This window comes from Schistocerca serialis, chromosome 12 (genome assembly GCF_023864345.2).
Source record: "Schistocerca serialis cubense isolate TAMUIC-IGC-003099 chromosome 12, iqSchSeri2.2, whole genome shotgun sequence".
Taxonomy (NCBI): Eukaryota; Metazoa; Arthropoda; class Insecta; order Orthoptera; family Acrididae; genus Schistocerca; species Schistocerca serialis.
In genome coordinates this window covers 155,560,364-155,582,563 of record NC_064649.1, presented here as the reverse complement: position 1 = coordinate 155,582,563, position 22,200 = coordinate 155,560,364, and positions in this window count along the sequence as shown.

Below are 22,200 nucleotides of genomic sequence, written 5' to 3'. Positions count from 1 at the left end.
GGACAAGTTGTTCTTCTATTGGTATGTACTCAGTCTTTATAGTGTTTGAAAGAATGTTCTTTCAAGTTCATATTAGAATGTAGCATTTTATTTCCAAACTGTAGTAAATTTTGTTTTCTCACAGCAGGGTGAACGCACTACAAGGCTGCTTTATTTATTTGCCCATCAAGTGGGCTCTTGGTGGAAATGACACACCACCAGCAGCATGTTGTCCATGAGAGGGTGGTGCGGTGGAGGGGGGAGGGGGGCGGGGGGCGAGCGTAAGAGGACAAGTTGTTCTTCTATTGGTATGTACTAAGGCTTTATAGTGTTTTAAAGAATGTTCGTTCAAATTCATAAAAAAATGTAGCATTTTATTTCCAAAATGTAGTAAATGTTTGTTTTCTCACAGCAGGGTGATCACACTACAAGGCTGCAATTTTTATTTGCCCATCAAGTGGGCTTTTGGTGGAAATGACACACCACCAGCAGCATGTTGTCCACGATAGGGGGGTGGGATGGGGGGGCGAGCAGGAGAGGACAAGTTGTTCTTCTATTGGTATGTACTCAGGCTTTATAGTGTTTGAAAGAATGTTCTTTCAAGTTCATTTAAGAATGTAGCATTTTATTTACAAAGATCAGTAAATGTTTGTTTTCTCACAGCACGGTGATCGCACTACAAGGTTGCAATTTTTATATGCCCATCAAGTGGGCTTTTGGTGGAAATGACACACCACCAGCAGCATGTTGTCCACGATCGGGGGGTGGGATGGGGGGGCGAGCAGGAGTGGACAAGTTGTTCTTCTATTGGTATGTACTCAGGCTTTATAGTGTTTGGAAGAATGTTCTTTCAAGTTCATATAAGAATGTAGCATTTTATTTCCAAAGTGTAGTAAATCTCTGTTTTCGCACAGCAGGGTGATCGCACTACAAGGCTGCAATTTTTATTTGCCCATCAAGTGTGCTTTTGGTGGAAATGACACACCACCAGCAGCATGTTGTCCACGAGAGGGGGGTGGGATGCTGGGGACGAGCAGGAGAGGACAAGTTGTTCTTCTATTGGTATGTACTCAGGCTTTATAGTGTTTGATAGAATGTTCTTTCAAGTTGATATAAGAATGTAGTATTTTATTTCCAAAGTGTAGTAAATCTTTGTTTTCTCACAGCAGGGTGATCGCACTACAAGGCTGCAATTTTTATTTGCCCATCAAGTGGGCTTTTGGTGGAAATGACACACCACCAGCAGTATGTTGTCCACGAGAGGGGGTGGGATGGGGGGCGAGCAGGAGAGGACAAGTTGTTCTTCTACTGGCATGTACTAAGACTTTATAGTGTTTGAGAGAATGTTCTTTCAAGTTCATATAAGAATGTAGCATTTTATTTCCAAAGTGTAGTAAATCTTTGTTTTCTCACAGCAGGGTGATCGCACTACAAGGCTGCAATTTTTATTTGCCCATCAAGTGGGCTTTTGGTGGAAATGACACACCACCAGCAGCATGTTGTCCACGAGACGGGGGTGGGATGGGCGGGCGAGCAGGAGAGGACAAGTTGTTCTTCTATTGGTATGTACTCATGCTTTATAGTTTTTGATAGAATGTTCTTTCAAGTTCATATAAGAATGTAGCATTTTATTTCCAAAGTGTAGTAAACCTTTGTTTTCTCACAGCAGGGTGATCGCACTACAAGGCTGCAATTTTTATTTGCCCATCAAGAGGGCTTTTGGTGGAAATGACACACCACCAGCAGCATGTTGTCCACGAGAGGGGGTGGGATGGGGGGGCGAGCAAGAGAGGACAAGTTGTTCTTCTATTGGTATGTACTCAGGCTTTATAGTGTTTGAAAGAATGTTCTTTCAAGTTCACATAAGAATGTAGCATTTTATTTCCAAAGTGTAGTAAATCTTTGTTTTCTCAAAGCAGGGTGATCGCACTACAAGGCTGCAATTTTTATTTGCCCATCAAGTGGGCTTTTGGTGGAAATGACACACCACCACCAGCATGTTGTCCACGAGAGGGGGGTGGGATGTGGGGGCGAGCAGGAGAGGACAAGTTGTTCTTCTATTGGTATGTACTCAGGCTTTATAGTGTTTGAAAGAATGTTCTTTCAAGTTCATATAAGAATGTAGCATTTTATTTCCAAAGTGTAGTAAATCTTTGTTTTCTCAAAGCAGGGTGATCGCACTACAAGGCTGCAATTTTTATTTGCCCATCAAGTGGGCTTTTGGTGGAAATGACACACCACCAGCAGCATGTTGTCCACGGAAGGGGGTGGGATGGGGGGGCGAGCAAGAGAGGACAAGTTGTTCTTCTATTGGTATGTACTCAGGCTTTATAGTGTTTGATAGAATGTTCTTTAAAGTTCATATAAGAATGTAGCATTTTATTTCCAAAGTGTAGTAAATCTTTGTTTTCTAACAGCAGGGTGATCGCACTACAAGGCTGCAATTTTTATTTGCCCATCAAGTGGGCTTTTGGTGGAAATTACACACCACCAGCAGCATGTTGTCCACGAGAGGGGGGTGGGATGGGCGGGCGAGCAGGAGAGGACAAGTTGTTCTTCTATTGGTATGTACTCAGGCTTTATAGTGTTTGATAGAATGTTCTTTCAAGTTCATATAAGAATGTAGCATTTTATTTCCAAAGTGTAGTAAATCTTTGTTTTCTCACAGCAGGGTGATCACACTACAAGGCTGCAATTTTTATTTGCCCATCAAGTGGGCTTTGGTGGAAATGACACACCACCAGCAGCATGTTGTCCACGAGAGGGGGGTGGGATGGGGGGGCGAGCAGGAGAGGACAAGTTGTTCTTCTATTGGTATGTACTCAGGCTTTATAGTGTTTGATAGAATGTTCTTTCAAGTTCATATAAGAATGTAGCATTTTATTTCCAAAGTGTAGTAAACCTTTGTTTTCTAACAGCAGGGTGATCGCACTACAAGGCTGCAATTTTTATTTGCCCATCAAGTGGGCTTTTGGTGGAAAAGACACACCACCAGCAGCATGTTGTCCACGAGAGGGGGGTGGGATGTGGGGGCGAGCAGGAGAGGACAAGTTGTTCTTCTATTGGTATGTACTCATGCTTTATAGTGTTTGAAAGAATGTTCTTTCAAGTTCATATAAGAATGCAGCATTTTATTTCCAAAGTGTAGTAAATCTTTGTTTTCTCACAGCAGGGTGATCGCACTACAACGCTGCAATTTTTATTTGCCCATCAAGTGGGCTTTTGGTGGAAATGACACACCACCAGCAGCATGTTGTCCACGAGAGGGGGGTGGGATGGGCGGGCGAGCAGGAGAGGACAAGTTGTTCTTCTATTGGTATGTACTCAGGCTTTATAGTGTTTGATAGAATGTTCTTTCAAGTTCATATAAGAATGTAGCATTTTATTTCCAAAGTGTAGTAAATCTTTGTTTTCTCACAGCAGGGTGATCGCACTACAAGGCTGCAATTTTTATTTGCCCATCAAGTGGGCTTTTGGTGGAAATGACACACCACCAGCAGAATGTTGTCCACGAGAGGGGGTGGGATGGGGGGGCGAGCAGGAGAGGACAAGTTGTTCTTCTACTGGCATGTACTCAGGCTTTATAGTGTTTGAAAGAATGTTCTTTCAAGTTCATATAAGAATGTAGCATTTTATTTCCAAAGTGTAGTAAATCTTTTTTTTCTCACAGCAGGGTGATCGCACTACAAGGCTGCAATTTTTATTTGCCCATCAAGTGGGCTATTGGTGGAAATGACACACCACCAGCAGCATGTTGTCCACGAGAGGGGGTGGGATGGGGGGGCGAGCAGGAGAGGACAAGTTGTTCTTCTATTGGTATGTACTCATGCTTTATAGTGTTTGATAGAATGTTCTTTCAAGTTCATATAAGAATGTAGCATTTTATTTCCAAAGTGTAGTAAACCTTTGTTTTCTCACAGCAGGGTGATCGCACTACAAGGCTGCAATTTTTATTTGCCCATCAAGAGGGCTTTTGGTGGAAATGACACACCACCAGCAGCATGTTGTCCACGAGAGGGGGTGGGATGGGGGGGCGAGCAAGAGAGGACAAGTTGTTCTTCTATTGGTATGTACTCAGGCTTTATAGTGTTTGATAGAATGTTCTTTAAAGTTCAAATAAGAATGTAGCATTTTATTTCCAAAGTGTAGTAAATCTTTGTTTTCTAACAGCAGGGTGATCACACTACAAGGCTGCAATTTTTATTTGCCCATCAAGTGGGCTTTTGGTGGAAATGACACACCACCAGCAGCATGTTGTCCACGAGAGGGGGGTGGGATGGGCGGGCGAGCAGGAGAGGACAAGTTGTTCTTCTATTGGTATGTACTCAGGCTTTATAGTGTTTGATAGAATGTTCTTTCAAGTTCATATAAGAATGTAGCATTTTATTTCCAAAGTGTAGTAAATCTTTGTTTTCTCACAGCAGGGTGATCACACTACAAGGCTGCAATTTTTATTTGCCCATCAAGTGGGCTTTGGTGGAAATGACACACCACCAGCAGCATGTTGTCCACGAGAGGGGGGTGGGATGGGGGGGCGAGCAGGAGAGGACAAGTTGTTCTTCTATTGGTATGTACTCATGCTTTATAGTGTTTGATAGAATGTTCTTTCAAGTTCATATAAGAATGTAGCATTTTATTTCCAAAGTGTAGTAAACCTTTGTTTTCTCACAGCAGGGTGATCGCACTACAAGGCTGCAATTTTTATTTGCCCATCAAGAGGGCTTTTGGTGGAAATGACACACCACCAGCAGCATGTTGTCCACGAGAGGGGGTGGGATGGGGGGGCGAGCAAGAGAGGACAAGTTGTTCTTCTATTGGTATGTACTCATGCTTTATAGTGTTTGATAGAATGTTCTTTCAAGTTCATATAAGAATGTAGCATTTTATTTCCAAAGTGTAGTAAACCTTTGTTTTCTCACAGCAGGGTGATCGCACTACAAGGCTGCAATTTTTATTTGCCCATCAAGAGGGCTTTTGGTGGAAATGACACACCACCAGCAGCATGTTGTCCACGAGAGGGGGTGGGATGGGGGGGCGAGCAAGAGAGGACAAGTTGTTCTTCTATTGGTATGTACTCAGGCTTTATAGTGTTTGATAGAATGTTCTTTAAAGTTCATATAAGAATGTAGCATTTTATTTCCAAAGTGTAGTAAATCTTTGTTTTCTAACAGCAGGGTGATCGCACTACAAGGCTGCAATTTTTATTTGCCCATCAAGTGGGCTTTTGGTGGAAATGACACACCACCAGCAGAATGTTGTCCACGAGAGGGGGTGGGATGGGGGGGCGAGCAGGAGAGGACAAGTTGTTCTTCTACTGGCATGTACTCAGGCTTTATAGTGTTTGAAAGAATGTTCTTTAAAGTTCATATAAGAATGTAGCATTTTATTTCCAAATTGTAGTAAATCTTTGTTTTCTAACAGCAGGGTGATCGCACTACAAGGCTGCAATTTTTATTTGCCCATCAAGTGGGCTTTTGGTGGAAATGACACACCACCAGCAGCATGTTGTCCACGAGAGGGGGGTGGGATGGGCGGGCGAGCAGGAGAGGACAAGTTGTTCTTCTATTGGTATGTACTCAGGCTTTATAGTGTTTGATAGAATGTTCTTTCAAGTTCATATAAGAATGTAGCATTTTATTTCCAAAGTGTAGTAAATCTTTTTTTTCTCACAGCAGGGTGATCGCACTACAAGGCTGCAATTTTTATTTGCCCATCAAGTGGGCTTTTGGTGGAAATGACACACCACCAGCAGAATGTTGTCCACGAGAGGGGGTGGGATGGGGGGGCGAGCAAGAGAGGACAAGTTGTTCTTCTACTGGCATGTACTCAGGCTTTATAGTGTTTGATAGAATGTTCTTTAAAGTTCATATAAGAATGTAGCATTTTATTTCCAAAGTGTAGTAAATCTTTGTTTTCTAACAGCAGGGTGATCGTACTACAAGGCTGCAATTTTTATTTGCCCATCAAGTGGGCTTTTGGTGGAAATGACACACCACCAGCAGCATGTTGTCCACGAGAGGGGGGTGGGATGGGCGGGCGAGCAGGAGAGGACAAGTTGTTCTTCTATTGGTATGTACTCAGGCTTTATATTGTTTGATAGAATGTTCTTTAAAGTTCATATAAGAATGTAGCATTTTATTTCCAAAGTGTAGTAAATCTTTGTTTTCTAACAGCAGGGTGATCGCACTACAAGGCTGCAATTTTTATTTGCCCATCAAGTGGGCTCTTGGTGGAAATGACACACCACCAGCAGCATGTTGTCCATGAGAGGGTGGTGCGGTGGAGGGGGGAGGGGGGCGGAGGGCGAGCGTAAGAGGACAAGTTGTTCTTCTATTGGTATGTACTAAGGCTTTATAGTGTTTTAAAGAATGTTCGTTCAAATTCATAAAAAAATGTAGCATTTTATTTCCAAAATGTAGTAAAAGTTTGTTTTCTCACAGCAGGGTGATCACACTACAAGGCTGCAATTTTTATTTGCCCATCAAGTGGGCTTTTGGTGGAAATGACACACCACCAGCAGCATGTTGTCCACGATAGGGGGGTGGGATGGGGGGGCGAGCAGGAGAGGACAAGTTGTTCTTCTATTGGTATGTACTCAGGCTTTATAGTGTTTGAAAGAATGTTCTTTCAAGTTCATTTAAGAATGTAGCATTTTATTTACAAAGATCAGTAAATGTTTGTTTTCTCACAGCACGGTGATCGCACTACAAGGTTGCAATTTTTATATGCCCATCAAGTGGGCTTTTGGTGGAAATGACACACCACCAGCAGCATGTTGTCCACGATAGGGGGGTGGGATGGGGGGGCGAGCAGGAGTGGACAAGTTGTTCTTCTATTGGTATGTACTCAGGCTTTATAGTGTTTGGAAGAATGTTCTTTCAAGTTCATGTAAGAATGTAGCATTTTATTTCCAAAGTGTAGTAAATCTCTGTTTTCGCACAGCAGGGTGATCGCACTACAAGGCTGCAATTTTTATTTGCCCATCAAGTGTGCTTTTGGTGGAAATGACACACCACCAGCAGCATGTTGTCCACGAGAGGGGGGTGGGATGCTGGGGACGAGCAGGAGAGGACAAGTTGTTCTTCTATTGGTATGTACTCAGGCTTTATAGTGTTTGATAGAATGTTCTTTCAAGTTGATATAAGAATGTAGTATTTTATTTCCAAAGTGTAGTAAATCTGTGTTTTCTCACAGCAGGGTGATCGCACTACAAGGCTGCAATTTTTATTTGCCCATCAAGTGGGCTTTTGGTGGAAATGACACACCACCAGCAGTATGTTGTCCACGAGAGGGGGTGGGATGGGGGGCGAGCAAGAGAGGACAAGTTGTTCTTCTACTGGCATGTACTAAGACTTTATAGTGTTTGAGAGAATGTTCTTTCAAGTTCATATAAGAATGTAGCATTTTATTTCCAAAGTGTAGTAAATCTTTGTTTTCTCACAGCAGGGTGATCGCACTACAAGGCTGCAATTTTTATTTGCCCATCAAGTGGGCTTTTGGTGGAAATGACACACCACCAGCAGCATGTTGTCCACGAGACGGGGGTGGGATGGGCGGGCGAGCAGGAGAGGACAAGTTGTTCTTCTATTGGTATGTACTCATGCTTTATAGTGTTTGATAGAATGTTCTTTCAAGTTCATATAAGAATGTAGCATTTTATTTCCAAAGTGTAGTAAACCTTTGTTTTCTCACAGCAGGGTGATCGCACTACAAGGCTGCAATTTTTATTTGCCCATCAAGAGGGCTTTTGGTGGAAATGACACACCACCAGCAGCATGTTGTCCACGAGAGGGGGTGGGATGGGGGGGCGAGCAAGAGAGGATAAGTTGTTCATCTATTGGTATGTACTCAGGCTTTATAGTGTTTGAAAGAATGTTCTTTCATGTTCATATAAGAATGTAGCATTTTATTTCCAAAGTGTAGTAAATCTTTGTTTTCTCAAAGCAGGGTGATCGCACTACAAGGCTGCAATTTTTATTTGCCCATCAAGTGGGCTTTTGGTGGAAATGACACACCACCAGCAGCATGTTGTCCACGAGAGGGGGGTGGGATGTGGGGGCGAGCAGGAGAGGACAAGTTGTTCTTCTATTGGTATGTACTCAGGCTTTATAGTGTTTGAAAGAATGTTCTTTCAAGTTCATATAAGAATGTAGCATTTTATTTCCAAAGTGTAGTAAATCTTTGTTTTCTCAAAGCAGGGTGATCGCACTACAAGGCTGCAATTTTTATTTGCCCATCAAGTGGGCTTTTGGTGGAAATGACACACCACCAGCAGCATGTTGTTCACGAGAGGGGGTGGGATGGGGGGGCGAGCAAGAGAGGACAAGTTGTTCTTCTATTGGTATGTACTCAGGCTTTATAGTGTTTGATAGAATGTTCTTTAAAGTTCATATAAGAATGTAGCATTTTATTTCCAAAGTGTAGTAAATCTTTGTTTTCTAACAGCAGGGTGATCGCACTACAAGGCTGCAATTTTTATTTGCCCATCAAGTGGGCTTTTGGTAAAAATGACACACCACCAGCAGCATGTTGTCCACGAGAGGGGGGTGGGATGGGCGGGCGAGCAGGAGAGGACAAGTTGTTCTTCTATTGGTATGTACTCAGGCTTTATAGTGTTTGATAGAATGTTCTTTCAAGTTCATATAAGAATGTAGCATTTTATTTCCAAAGTGTAGTAAATCTTTGTTTTCTCACAGCAGGGTGATCACACTACAAGGCTGCAATTTTTATTTGCCCATCAAGTGGGCTTTGGTGGAAATGACACACCACCAGCAGCATGTTGTCCACGAGAGGGGGGTGGGATGGGGGGGCGAGCAGGAGAGGACAAGTTGTTCTTCTATTGGTATGTACTCAGGCTTTATAGTGTTTGATAGAATGTTCTTTCAAGTTCATATAAGAATGTAGCATTTTATTTCCAAAGTGTAGTAAACCTTTGTTTTCTAACAGCAGGGTGATCGCACTACAAGGCTGCAATTTTTATTTGCCCATCAAGTGGGCTTTTGGTGGAAAAGACACACCACCAGCAGCATGTTGTCCACGAGAGGGGGGTGGGATGTGGGGGCGAGCAGGAGAGGACAAGTTGTTCTTCTATTGGTATGTACTCATGCTTTATAGTGTTTGAAAGAATGTTCTTTCAAGTTCATATAAGAATGCAGCATTTTATTTCCAAAGTGTAGTAAATCTTTGTTTTCTCACAGCAGGGTGATCGCACTACAACGCTGCAATTTTTATTTGCCCATCAAGTGGGCTTTTGGTGGAAATGACACACCACCAGCAGCATGTTGTCCACGAGAGGGGGGTGGGATGGGCGGGCGAGCAGGAGAGGACAAGTTGTTCTTCTATTGGTATGTACTCAGGCTTTATAGTGTTTGATAGAATGTTCTTTCAAGTTCATATAAGAATGTAGCATTTTATTTCCAAAGTGTAGTAAATCTTTGTTTTCTCACAGCAGGGTGATCGCACTACAAGGCTGCAATTTTTATTTGCCCATCAAGTGGGCTTTTGGTGGAAATGACACACCACCAGCAGAATGTTGTCCACGAGAGGGGGTGGGATGGGGGGGCGAGCAGGAGAGGACAAGTTGTTCTTCTATTGGTATGTACTCAGGCTTTATATTGTTTGATAGAATGTTCTTTAAAGTTCATATAAGAATGTAGCATTTTATTTCCAAAGTGTAGTAAATCTTTGTTTTCTAACAGCAGGGTGATCGCACTACAAGGCTGCAATTTTTATTTGCCCATCAAGTGGGCTTTTGGTGGAAATGACACACCACCAGCAGCATGTTGTCCACGAGAGGGGGTGGGATGGGGGGGCGAGCAAGAGAGGACAAGTTGTTCTTCTATTGGTATGTACTCAGGCTTTATAGTGTTTGATAGAATGTTCTTTAAAGTTCATATAAGAATGTAGCATTTTATTTCCAAAGTGTAGTAAATCTTTGTTTTCTAACAGCAGGGTGATCGCACTACAAGGCTGCAATTTTTATTTGCCCATCAAGTGGGCTTTTGGTGGAAATGACACACCACCAGCAGAATGTTGTCCACGAGAGGGGGTGGGATGGGGGGGCGAGCAGGAGAGGACAAGTTGTTCTTCTACTGGCATGTACTCAGGCTTTATAGTGTTTGAAAGAATGTTCTTTAAAGTTCATATAAGAATGTAGCATTTTATTTCCAAAGTGTAGTAAATCTTTGTTTTCTAACAGCAGGGTGATCGCACTACAAGGCTGCAATTTTTATTTGCCCATCAAGTGGGCTTTTGGTGGAAATGACACACCACCAGCAGCATGTTGTCCACGAGAGGGGGGTGGGATGGGCGGGCGAGCAGGAGAGGACAAGTTGTTCTTCTATTGGTATGTACTCAGGCTTTATAGTGTTTGATAGAATGTTCTTTCAAGTTCATATAAGAAGGTAGCATTTTATTTCCAAAGTGTAGTAAATCTTTTTTTTCTCACAGCAGGGTGATCGCATTACAAGGCTGCAATTTTTATTTGCCCATCAAGTGGGCTTTTGGTGGAAATGACACACCACCAGCAGAATGTTGTCCACGAGAGGGGGTGGGATGGGGGGGCGAGCAAGAGAGGACAAGTTGTTCTTCTACTGGCATGTACTCAGGCTTTATAGTGTTTGATAGAATGTTCTTTAAAGTTCATATAAGAATGTAGCATTTTATTTCCAAAGTGTAGTAAATCTTTGTTTTCTAACAGCAGGGTGATCGCACTACAAGGCTGCAATTTTTATTTGCCCATCAAGTGGGCTTTTGGTGGAAATGACACACCACCAGCAGCATGTTGTCCACGAGAGGGGGGTGGGATGGGCGGGCGAGCAGGAGAGGACAAGTTGTTCTTCTATTGGTATGTACTCAGGCTTTATATTGTTTGATAGAATGTTCTTTAAAGTTCATATAAGAATGTAGCATTTTATTTCCAAAGTGTAGTAAATCTTTGTTTTCTAACAGCAGGGTGATCGCACTACAAGGCTGCAATTTTTATTTGCCCATCAAGTGGGCTCTTGGTGGAAATGACACACCACCAGCAGCATGTTGTCCATGAGAGGGTGGTGCGGTGGAGGGGGGAGGGGGGCGGGGGGCGAGCGTAAGAGGACAAGTTGTTCTTCTATTGGTATGTACTAAGGCTTTATAGTGTTTTAAAGAATGTTCGTTCAAATTCATAAAAAAATGTAGCATTTTATTTCCAAAATGTAGTAAAAGTTTGTTTTCTCACAGCAGGGTGATCACACTACAAGGCTGCAATTTTTATTTGCCCATCAAGTGGGCTTTTGGTGGAAATGACACACCACCAGCAGCATGTTGTCCACGATAGGGGGGTGGGATGGGGGGGCGAGCAGGAGAGGACAAGTTGTTCTTCTATTGGTATGTACTCAGGCTTTATAGTGTTTGAAAGAATGTTCTTTCAAGTTCATTTAAGAATGTAGCATTTTATTTACAAAGATCAGTAAATGTTTGTTTTCTCACAGCACGGTGATCGCACTACAAGGTTGCAATTTTTATATGCCCATCAAGTGGGCTTTTGGTGGAAATGACACACCACCAGCAGCATGTTGTCCACGATAGGGGGGTGGGATGGGGGGGCGAGCAGGAGTGGACAAGTTGTTCTTCTATTGGTATGTACTCAGGCTTTATAGTGTTTGGAAGAATGTTCTTTCAAGTTCATGTAAGAATGTAGCATTTTATTTCCAAAGTGTAGTAAATCTCTGTTTTCGCACAGCAGGGTGATCGCACTACAAGGCTGCAATTTTTATTTGCCCATCAAGTGGGCTTTTGGTGGAAATGACACACCACCAGCAGCATGTTGTCCACGAGACGGGGGTGGGATGGGCGGGCGAGCAGGAGAGGACAAGTTGTTCTTCTATTGGTATGTACTCATGCTTTATAGTGTTTGATAGAATGTTCTTTCAAGTTCATATAAGAATGTAGCATTTTATTTCCAAAGTGTAGTAAACCTTTGTTTTCTCACAGCAGGGTGATCGCACTACAAGGCTGCAATTTTTATTTGCCCATCAAGAGGGCTTTTGGTGGAAATGACACACCACCAGCAGCATGTTGTCCACGAGAGGGGGTGGGATGGGGGGGCGAGCAAGAGAGGACAAGTTGTTCATCTATTGGTATGTACTCAGGCTTTATAGTGTTTGAAAGAATGTTCTTTCAAGTTCATATAAGAATGTAGCATTTTATTTCCAAAGTGTAGTAAATCTTTGTTTTCTCAAAGCAGGGTGATCGCACTACAAGGCTGCAATTTTTATTTGCCCATCAAGTGGGCTTTTGGTGGAAATGACACACCACCAGCAGCATGTTGTCCACGAGAGGGGGGTGGGATGTGGGGGCGAGCAGGAGAGGACAAGTTGTTCTTCTATTGGTATGTACTCAGGCTTTATAGTGTTTGAAAGAATGTTCTTTCAAGTTCATATAAGAATGTAGCATTTTATTTCCAAAGTGTAGTAAATCTTTGTTTTCTCAAAGCAGGGTGATCGCACTACAAGGCTGCAATTTTTATTTGCCCATCAAGTGGGCTTTTGGTGGAAATGACACACCACCAGCAGCATGTTGACCACGAGAGGGGGTGGGATGGGGGGGCGAGCAAGAGAGGACAAGTTGTTCTTCTATTGGTATGTACTCAGGCTTTATAGTGTTTGATAGAATGTTCTTTAAAGTTCATATAAGAATGTAGCATTTTATTTCCAAAGTGTAGTAAATCTTTGTTTTCTAACAGCAGGGTGATCGCACTACAAGGCTGCAATTTTTATTTGCCCATCAAGTGGGCTTTTGGTAAAAATGACACACCACCAGCAGCATGTTGTCCACGAGAGGGGGGTGGGATGGGCGGGCGAGCAGGAGAGGACAAGTTGTTCTTCTATTGGTATGTACTCAGGCTTTATAGTGTTTGATAGAATGTTCTTTCAAGTTCATATAAGAATGTAGCATTTTATTTCCAAAGTGTAGTAAATCTTTGTTTTCTCACAGCAGGGTGATCACACTACAAGGCTGCAATTTTTATTTGCCCATCAAGTGGGCTTTGGTGGAAATGACACACCACCAGCAGCATGTTGTCCACGAGAGGGGGGTGGGATGGGGGGGCGAGCAGGAGAGGACAAGTTGTTCTTCTATTGGTATGTACTCAGGCTTTATAGTGTTTGATAGAATGTTCTTTCAAGTTCATATAAGAATGTAGCATTTTATTTCCAAAGTGTAGTAAACCTTTGTTTTCTAACAGCAGGGTGATCGCACTACAAGGCTGCAATTTTTATTTGCCCATCAAGTGGGCTTTTGGTGGAAAAGACACACCACCAGCAGCATGTTGTCCACGAGAGGGGGGTGGGATGTGGGGGCGAGCAGGAGAGGACAAGTTGTTCTTCTATTGGTATGTACTCATGCTTTATAGTGTTTGAAAGAATGTTCTTTCAAGTTCATATAAGAATGCAGCATTTTATTTCCAAAGTGTAGTAGATCTTTGTTTTCTCACAGCAGGGTGATCGCACTACAACGCTGCAATTTTTATTTGCCCATCAAGTGGGCTTTTGGTGGAAATGACACACCACCAGCAGCATGTTGTCCACGAGAGGGGGGTGGGATGGGCGGGCGAGCAGGAGAGGACAAGTTGTTCTTCTATTGGTATGTACTCAGGCTTTATAGTGTTTGATAGAATGTTCTTTCAAGTTCATATAAGAATGTAGCATTTTATTTCCAAAGTGTAGTAAATCTTTGTTTTCTCACAGCAGGGTGATCGCACTACAAGGCTGCAATTTTTATTTGCCCATCAAGTGGGCTTTTGGTGGAAATGACACACCACCAGCAGAATGTTGTCCACGAGAGGGGGTGGGATGGGGGGGCGAGCAGGAGAGGACAAGTTGTTCTTCTACTGGCATGTACTCAGGCTTTATAGTGTTTGAAAGAATGTTCTTTCAAGTTCATATAAGAATGTAGCATTTTATTTCCAAAGTGTAGTAAATCTTTTTTTTCTCACAGCAGGGTGATCGCACTACAAGGCTGCAATTTTTATTTGCCCATCAAGTGGGCTATTGGTGGAAATGACACACCACCAGCAGCATGTTGTCCACGAGAGGGGGTGGGATGGGGGGGCGAGCAGGAGAGGACAAGTTGTTCTTCTATTGGTATGTACTCATGCTTTATAGTGTTTGATAGAATGTTCTTTCAAGTTCATATAAGAATGTAGCATTTTATTTCCAAAGTGTAGTAAACCTTTGTTTTCTCACAGCAGGGTGATCGCACTACAAGGCTGCAATTTTTATTTGCCCATCAAGAGGGCTTTTGGTGGAAATGACACACCACCAGCAGCATGTTGTCCACGAGAGGGGGTGGGATGGGGGGGCGAGCAAGAGAGGACAAGTTGTTCTTCTATTGGTATGTACTCAGGCTTTATAGTGTTTGATAGAATGTTCTTTAAAGTTCATATAAGAATGTAGCATTTTATTTCCAAAGTGTAGTAAATCTTTGTTTTCTAACAGCAGGGTGATCGCACTACAAGGCTGCAATTTTTATTTGCCCATCAAGTGGGCTTTTGGTGGAAATGACACACCACCAGCAGCATGTTGTCCACGAGAGGGGGGTGGGATGGGCGGGCGAGCAGGAGAGGACAAGTTGTTCTTCTATTGGTATGTACTCAGGCTTTATAGTGTTTGATAGAATGTTCTTTCAAGTTCATATAAGAATGTAGCATTTTATTTCCAAAGTGTAGTAAATCTTTGTTTTCTCACAGCAGGGTGATCACACTACAAGGCTGCAATTTTTATTTGCCCATCAAGTGGGCTTTGGTGGAAATGACACACCACCAGCAGCATGTTGTCCACGAGAGGGGGGTGGGATGGGGGGGCGAGCAGGAGAGGACAAGTTGTTCTTCTATTGGTATGTACTCATGCTTTATAGTGTTTGATAGAATGTTCTTTCAAGTTCATATAAGAATGTAGCATTTTATTTCCAAAGTGTAGTAAACCTTTGTTTTCTCACAGCAGGGTGATCGCACTACAAGGCTGCAATTTTTATTTGCCCATCAAGAGGGCTTTTGGTGGAAATGACACACCACCAGCAGCATGTTGTCCACGAGAGGGGGTGGGATGGGGGGGCGAGCAAGAGAGGACAAGTTGTTCTTCTATTGGTATGTACTCATGCTTTATAGTGTTTGATAGAATGTTCTTCCAAGTTCATATAAGAATGTAGCATTTTATTTCCAAAGTGTAGTAAACCTTTGTTTTCTCACAGCAGGGTGATCGCACTACAAGGCTGCAATTTTTATTTGCCCATCAAGAGGGCTTTTGGTGGAAATGACACACCACCAGCAGCATGTTGTCCACGAGAGGGGGTGGGATGGGGGGGCGAGCAAGAGAGGACAAGTTGTTCTTCTATTGGTATGTACTCAGGCTTTATAGTGTTTGATAGAATGTTCTTTCAAGTTCATATAAGAATGTAGCATTTTATTTCCAAAGTGTAGTAAATCTTTGTTTTCTCACAGCAGGGTGATCGCACTACAAGGCTGCAATTTTTATTTGCCCATCAAGTGGGCTTTTGGTGGAAATGACACACCACCAGCAGAATGTTGTCCACGAGAGGGGGTGGGATGGGGGGGCGAGCAGGAGAGGACAAGTTGTTCTTCTACTGGCATGTACTCAGGCTTTATAGTGTTTGAAAGAATGTTCTTTCAAGTTCATATAAGAATGTAGCATTTTATTTCCAAAGTGTAGTAAATCTTTTTTTTCTCACAGCAGGGTGATCGCACTACAAGGCTGCAATTTTTATTTGCCCATCAAGTGGGCTATTGGTGGAAATGACACACCACCAGCAGCATGTTGTCCACGAGAGGGGGTGGGATGGGGGGGCGAGCAGGAGAGGACAAGTTGTTCTTCTATTGGTATGTACTCATGCTTTATAGTGTTTGATAGAATGTTCTTTCAAGTTCATATAAGAATGTAGCATTTTATTTCCAAAGTGTAGTAAACCTTTGTTTTCTCACAGCAGGGTGATCGCACTACAAGGCTGCAATTTTTATTTGCCCATCAAGAGGGCTTTTGGTGGAAATGACACACCACCAGCAGCATGTTGTCCACGAGAGGGGGTGGGATGGGGGGGCGAGCAAGAGAGGACAAGTTGTTCTTCTATTGGTATGTACTCAGGCTTTATAGTGTTTGATAGAATGTTCTTTAAAGTTCATATAAGAATGTAGCATTTTATTTCCAAAGTGTAGTAAATCTTTGTTTTCTAACAGCAGGGTGAGCGCACTACAAGGCTGCAATTTTTATTTGCCCATCAAGTGGGCTTTTGGTGGAAATGACACACCACCAGCAGCATGTTGTCCACGAGAGGGGGGTGGGATGGGCGGGCGAGCAGGAGAGGACAAGTTGTTCTTCTATTGGTATGTACTCAGGCTTTATAGTGTTTGATAGAATGTTCTTTCAAGTTCATATAAGAATGTAGCATTTTATTTCCAAAGTGTAGTAAATCTTTGTTTTCTCACAGCAGGGTGATCACACTACAAGGCTGCAATTTTTATTTGCCCATCAAGTGGGCTTTGGTGGAAATGACACACCACCAGCAGCATGTTGTCCACGAGAGGGGGGTGGGATGGGGGGGCGAGCAGGAGAGGACAAGTTGTTCTTCTATTGGTATGTACTCATGCTTTATAGTGTTTGATAGAATGTTCTTTCAAGTTCATATAAGAATGTAGCATTTTATTTCCAAAGTGTAGTAAACCTTTGTTTTCTCACAGCAGGGTGATCGCACTACAAGGCTGCAATTTTTATTTGCCCATCAAGAGGGCTTTTGGTGGAAATGACACACCACCAGCAGCATGTTGTCCACGAGAGGGGGTGGGATGGGGGGGCGAGCAAGAGAGGACAAGTTGTTCTTCTATTGGTATGTACTCATGCTTTATAGTGTTTGATAGAATGTTCTTCCAAGTTCATATAAGAATGTAGCATTTTATTTCCAAAGTGTAGTAAACCTTTGTTTTCTCACAGCAGGGTGATCGCACTACAAGGCTGCAATTTTTATTTGCCCATCAAGAGGGCTTTTGGTGGAAATGACACACCACCAGCAGCATGTTGTCCACGAGAGGGGGTGGGATGGGGGGGCGAGCAAGAGAGGACAAGTTGTTCTTCTATTGGTATGTACTCAGGCTTTATAGTGTTTGATAGAATGTTCTTTAAAGTTCATATAAGAATGTAGCATTTTATTTCCAAAGTGTAGTAAATCTTTGTTTTCTAACAGCAGGGTGATCGCACTACAAGGCTGCAATTTTTATTTGCCCATCAAGTGGGCTTTTGGTGGAAATGACACACCACCAGCAGAATGTTGTCCACGAGAGGGGGTGGGATGGGGGGGCGAGCAGGAGAGGACAAGTTGTTCTTCTACTGGCATGTACTCAGGCTTTATAGTGTTTGAAAGAATGTTCTTTAAAGTTCATATAAGAATGTAGCATTTTATTTCCAAAGTGTAGTAAATCTTTGTTTTCTAACAGCAGGGTGATCGCACTACAAGGCTGCAATTTTTATTTGCCCATCAAGTGGGCTTTTGGTGGAAATGACACACCACCAGCAGCATGTTGTCCACGAGAGGGGGGTGGGATGGGCGGGCAAGCAGGAGAGGACAAGTTGTTCTTCTATTGGTATGTACTCAGGCTTTATAGTGTTTGATAGAATGTTCTTTCAAGTTCATATAAGAATGTAGCATTTTATTTCCAAAGTGTAGTAAATCTTTTTTTTCTCACAGCAGGGTGATCGCACTACAAGGCTGCAATTTTTATTTGCCCATCAAGTGGGCTTTTGGTGGAAATGACACACCACCAGCAGAATGTTGTCCACGAGAGGGGGTGGGATGGGGGGGCGAGCAAGAGAGGACAAGTTGTTCTTCTACTGGCATGTACTCAGGCATTATAGTGTTTGATAGAATGTTCTTTAAAGTTCATATAAGAATGTAGCATTTTATTTCCAAAGTGTAGTAAATCTTTGTTTTCTAACAGCAGGGTGATCGCACTACAAGGCTGCAATTTTTATTTGCCCATCAAGTGGGCTTTTGGTGGAAATGACACACCACCAGCAGCATGTTGTCCACGAGAGGGGGGTGGGATGGGCGGGCAAGCAGGAGAGGACAAGTTGTTCTTCTATTGGTATGTACTCAGGCTTTATAGTGTTTGATAGAATGTTCTTTCAAGTTCATATAAGAATGTAGCATTTTATTTCCAAAGTGTAGTAAATCTTTTTTTTCTCACAGCAGGGTGATCGCACTACAAGGCTGCAATTTTTATTTGCCCATCAAGTGGGCTTTTGGTGGAAATGACACACCACCAGCAGAATGTTGTCCACGAGAGGGGGTGGGATGGGGGGGCGAGCAAGAGAGGACAAGTTGTTCTTCTACTGGCATGTACTCAGGCATTATAGTGTTTGATAGAATGTTCTTTAAAGTTCATATAAGAATGTAGCATTTTATTTCCAAAGTGTAGTAAATCTTTGTTTTCTAACAGCAGGGTGATCGCACTACAAGGCTGCAATTTTTATTTGCCCATCAAGTGGGCTTTTGGTGGAAATGACACACCACCAGCAGCATGTTGCCCACGAGAGGGGGGTGGGATGGGCGGGCGAGCAGGAGAGGACAAGTTGTTCTTCTATTGGTATGTACTCAGGCTTTATAGTGTTTGATAGAATGTTCTTTAAAGTTCATATAAGAATGTAGCATTTTATTTCCAAAGTGTAGTAAATCTTTGTTTTCTAACAGCAGGGTGATCGCACTACAAGGCTGCAATTTTTATTTGCCCATCAAGTGGGCTTTTGGTGGAAATGACACACCACCAGCAGAATGTTGTCCACGAGAGGGGGTGGGATGGGGGGGCGAGCAGGAGAGGACAAGTTGTTCTTCTACTGGCATGTACTCAGGCTTTATAGTGTTTGAAAGAATGTTCTTTAAAGTTCATATAAGAATGTAGCATTTTATTTCCAAAGTGTAGTAAATCTTTGTTTTCTAACAGCAGGGTGATCGCACTACAAGGCTGCAATTTTTATTTGCCCATCAAGTGGGCTTTTGGTGGAAATGACACACCACCAGCAGCATGTTGTCCACGAGAGGGGGGTGGGATGGGCGGGCAAGCAGGAGAGGACAAGTTGTTCTTCTATTGGTATGTACTCAGGCTTTATAGTGTTTGATAGAATGTTCTTTCAAGTTCATATAAGAATGTAGCATTTTATTTCCAAAGTGTAGTAAATCTTTTTTTTCTCACAGCAGGGTGATCGCACTACAAGGCTGCAATTTTTATTTGCCCATCAAGTGGGCTTTTGGTGGAAATGACACACCACCAGCAGAATGTTGTCCACGAGAGGGGGTGGGATGGGGGGGCGAGCAAGAGAGGACAAGTTGTTCTTCTACTGGCATGTACTCAGGCATTATAGTGTTTGATAGAATGTTCTTTAAAGTTCATATAAGAATGTAGCATTTTATTTCCAAAGTGTAGTAAATCTTTGTTTTCTAACAGCAGGGTGATCGCACTACAAGGCTGCAATTTTTATTTGCCCATCAAGTGGGCTTTTGGTGGAAATGACACACCACCAGCAGCATGTTGCCCACGAGAGGGGGGTGGGATGGGCGGGCGAGCAGGAGAGGACAAGTTGTTCTTCTATTGGTATGTACTCAGGCTTTATATTGTTTGATAGAATGTTCTTTAAAGTTCATATAAGAATGTAGCATTTTATTTCCAAAGTGTAGTAAATCTTTGTTTTCTAACAGCAGGGTGATCGCACTACAAGGCTGCAATTTTTATTTGCCCATCAAGTGGGCTTTTGGTGGAAATGACACACCACCAGCAGCATGTTGTCCACGAGAGGGGGTGGGATGGGGGGGCGAGCAAGAGAGGACAAGTTGTTCTTCTACTGGCATGTACTCAGGCTTTATAGTGTTTGATAGAATGTTCTTTAAAGTTCATATAAGAATGTAGTATTTTATTTCCAAAGTGTAGTAAATCTTTGTTTTCTAACAGCAGGGTGATCGCACTACAAGGCTGCAATTTTTATTTGCCCATCAAGTGGGCTTTTGGTGGAAATGACACACCACCAGCAGCATGTTGTCCACGAGAGGGGGGTGGGATGGGCGGGCGAGCAGGAGAGGACAAGTTGTTCTTCTATTGGTATGTACTCAGGCTTTATAGTGTTTGATAGAATGTTCTTTCAAGTTCATATAAGAATGTAGCATTTTATTTCCAAAGTGTAGTAAATCTTTGTTTTCTCACAGCAGGGTGATCGCACTACAAGGCTGCAATTTTTATTTGCCCATCAAGTGGGCTTTTGGTGGAAATGACACACCACCAGCAGCATGTTGTCCACGAGAGGGGGTGGGATGGGGGGGCGAGCAAGAGAGGACAAGTTGTTCTTCTACTGGCATGTACTCAGGCTTTATAGTGTTTGATAGAATGTTCTTTAAAGTTCATATAAGAATGTAGCATTTTATTTCCAAAGTGTAGTAAATCTTTGTTTTCTAACAGCAGGGTGATCGCACTACAAGGCTGCAATTTTTATTTGCCCATCAAGTGGGCTTTTGGTGGAAATGACACACGACCAGCAGCATGTTGTCCACGAGAGGGGGGTGGGATGGGCGGGCGAGCAGGAGAGGACAAGTTGTTCTTCTATTGGTATGTACTCAGGCTTTATAGTGTTTGATAGAATGTTCTTTAAAGTTCATATAAGAATGTAGCATTTTATTTCCAAAGTGTAGTAAATCTTTGTTTTCTAACAGCAGGGTGATCGCACTACAAGGCTGCAATTTTTATTTGCCCATCAAGTGGGCTTTTGGTGGAAATGACACACCACCAGCAGCATGTTGTCCACGAGAGGGGGTGGGATGGGGGGGCGAGCAAGAGAGGACAAGTTGTTCTTCTACTGGCATGTACTCAGGCTTTATAGTGTTTGATAGAATGTTCTTTAAAGTTCATATAAGAATGTAGCATTTTATTTCCAAAGTGTAGTAAATCTTTGTTTTCTAACAGCAGGGTGATCGCACTACAAGGCTGCAATTTTTATTTGCCCATCAAGTGGGCTTTTGGTGGAAATGACACACCACCAGCAGCATGTTGTCCACGAGAGGGGGGTGGGATGGGCGGGCGAGCAGGAGAGGACAAGTTGTTCTTCTATTGGTATGTACTCAGGCTTTATAGTGTTTGATAGAATGTTCTTTCAAGTTCATATAAGAATGTAGCATTTTATTTCCAAAGTGTAGTAAATCTTTGTTTTCTCACAGCAGGGTGATCGCACTACAAGGCTGCAATTTTTATTTGCCCATCAAGTGGGCTTTTCGTGGAAATGACACACCACCAGCAGAATGTTGTCCACGAGAGGGGGTGGGATGGGGGGGCGAGCAGGAGAGGACAAGTTGTTCTTCTACTGGCATGTACTCAGGCTTTATAGTGTTTGAAAGAATGTTCTTTCAAGTTCATATAAGAATGTAGCATTTTATTTCCAAAGTGTAGTAAATCTTTGTTTTCTCACAGCAGGGTGATCGCACTACAAGGCTGCAATTTTTATTTGCCCATCAAGTGGGCTTTTGGTGGAAATGACACACCACCAGCAGCATGTTGTCCACGAGACGGGGGTGGGATGGGCGGGCGAGCAGGAGAGGACAAGTTGTTCTTCTATTGGTATGTACTCATGCTTTATAGTGTTTGATAGAATGTTCTTTCAAGTTCATATAAGAATGTAGCATTTTATTTCCAAAGTGTAGTAAACCTTTGTTTTCTCACAGCAGGGTGATCGCACTACAAGGCTGCAATTTTTATTTGCCCATCAAGAGGGCTTTTGGTGGAAATGACACACCACCAGCAGCATGTTGTCCACGAGAGGGGGTGGGATGGGGGGGCGAGCAAGAGAGGACAAGTTGTTCTTCTATTGGTATGTACTCAGGCTTTATAGTGTTTGATAGAATGTTCTTTAAAGTTCATATAAGAATGTAGCATTTTATTTCCAAAGTGTAGTAAATCTTTGTTTTCTAACAGCAGGGTGATCGCACTACAAGGCTGCAATTTTTATTTGCCCATCAAGTGGGCTTTTGGTGGAAATGACACACCACCAGCAGCATGTTGTCCACGAGAGGGGGTGGGATGGGGGGGCGAGCAAGAGAGGACAAGTTGTTCTTCTACTGGCATGTACTCAGGCTTTATAGTGTTTGATTTAATGTTCTTTAAAGTTCATATAAGAATGTAGTATTTTATTTCCAAAGTGTAGTAAATCT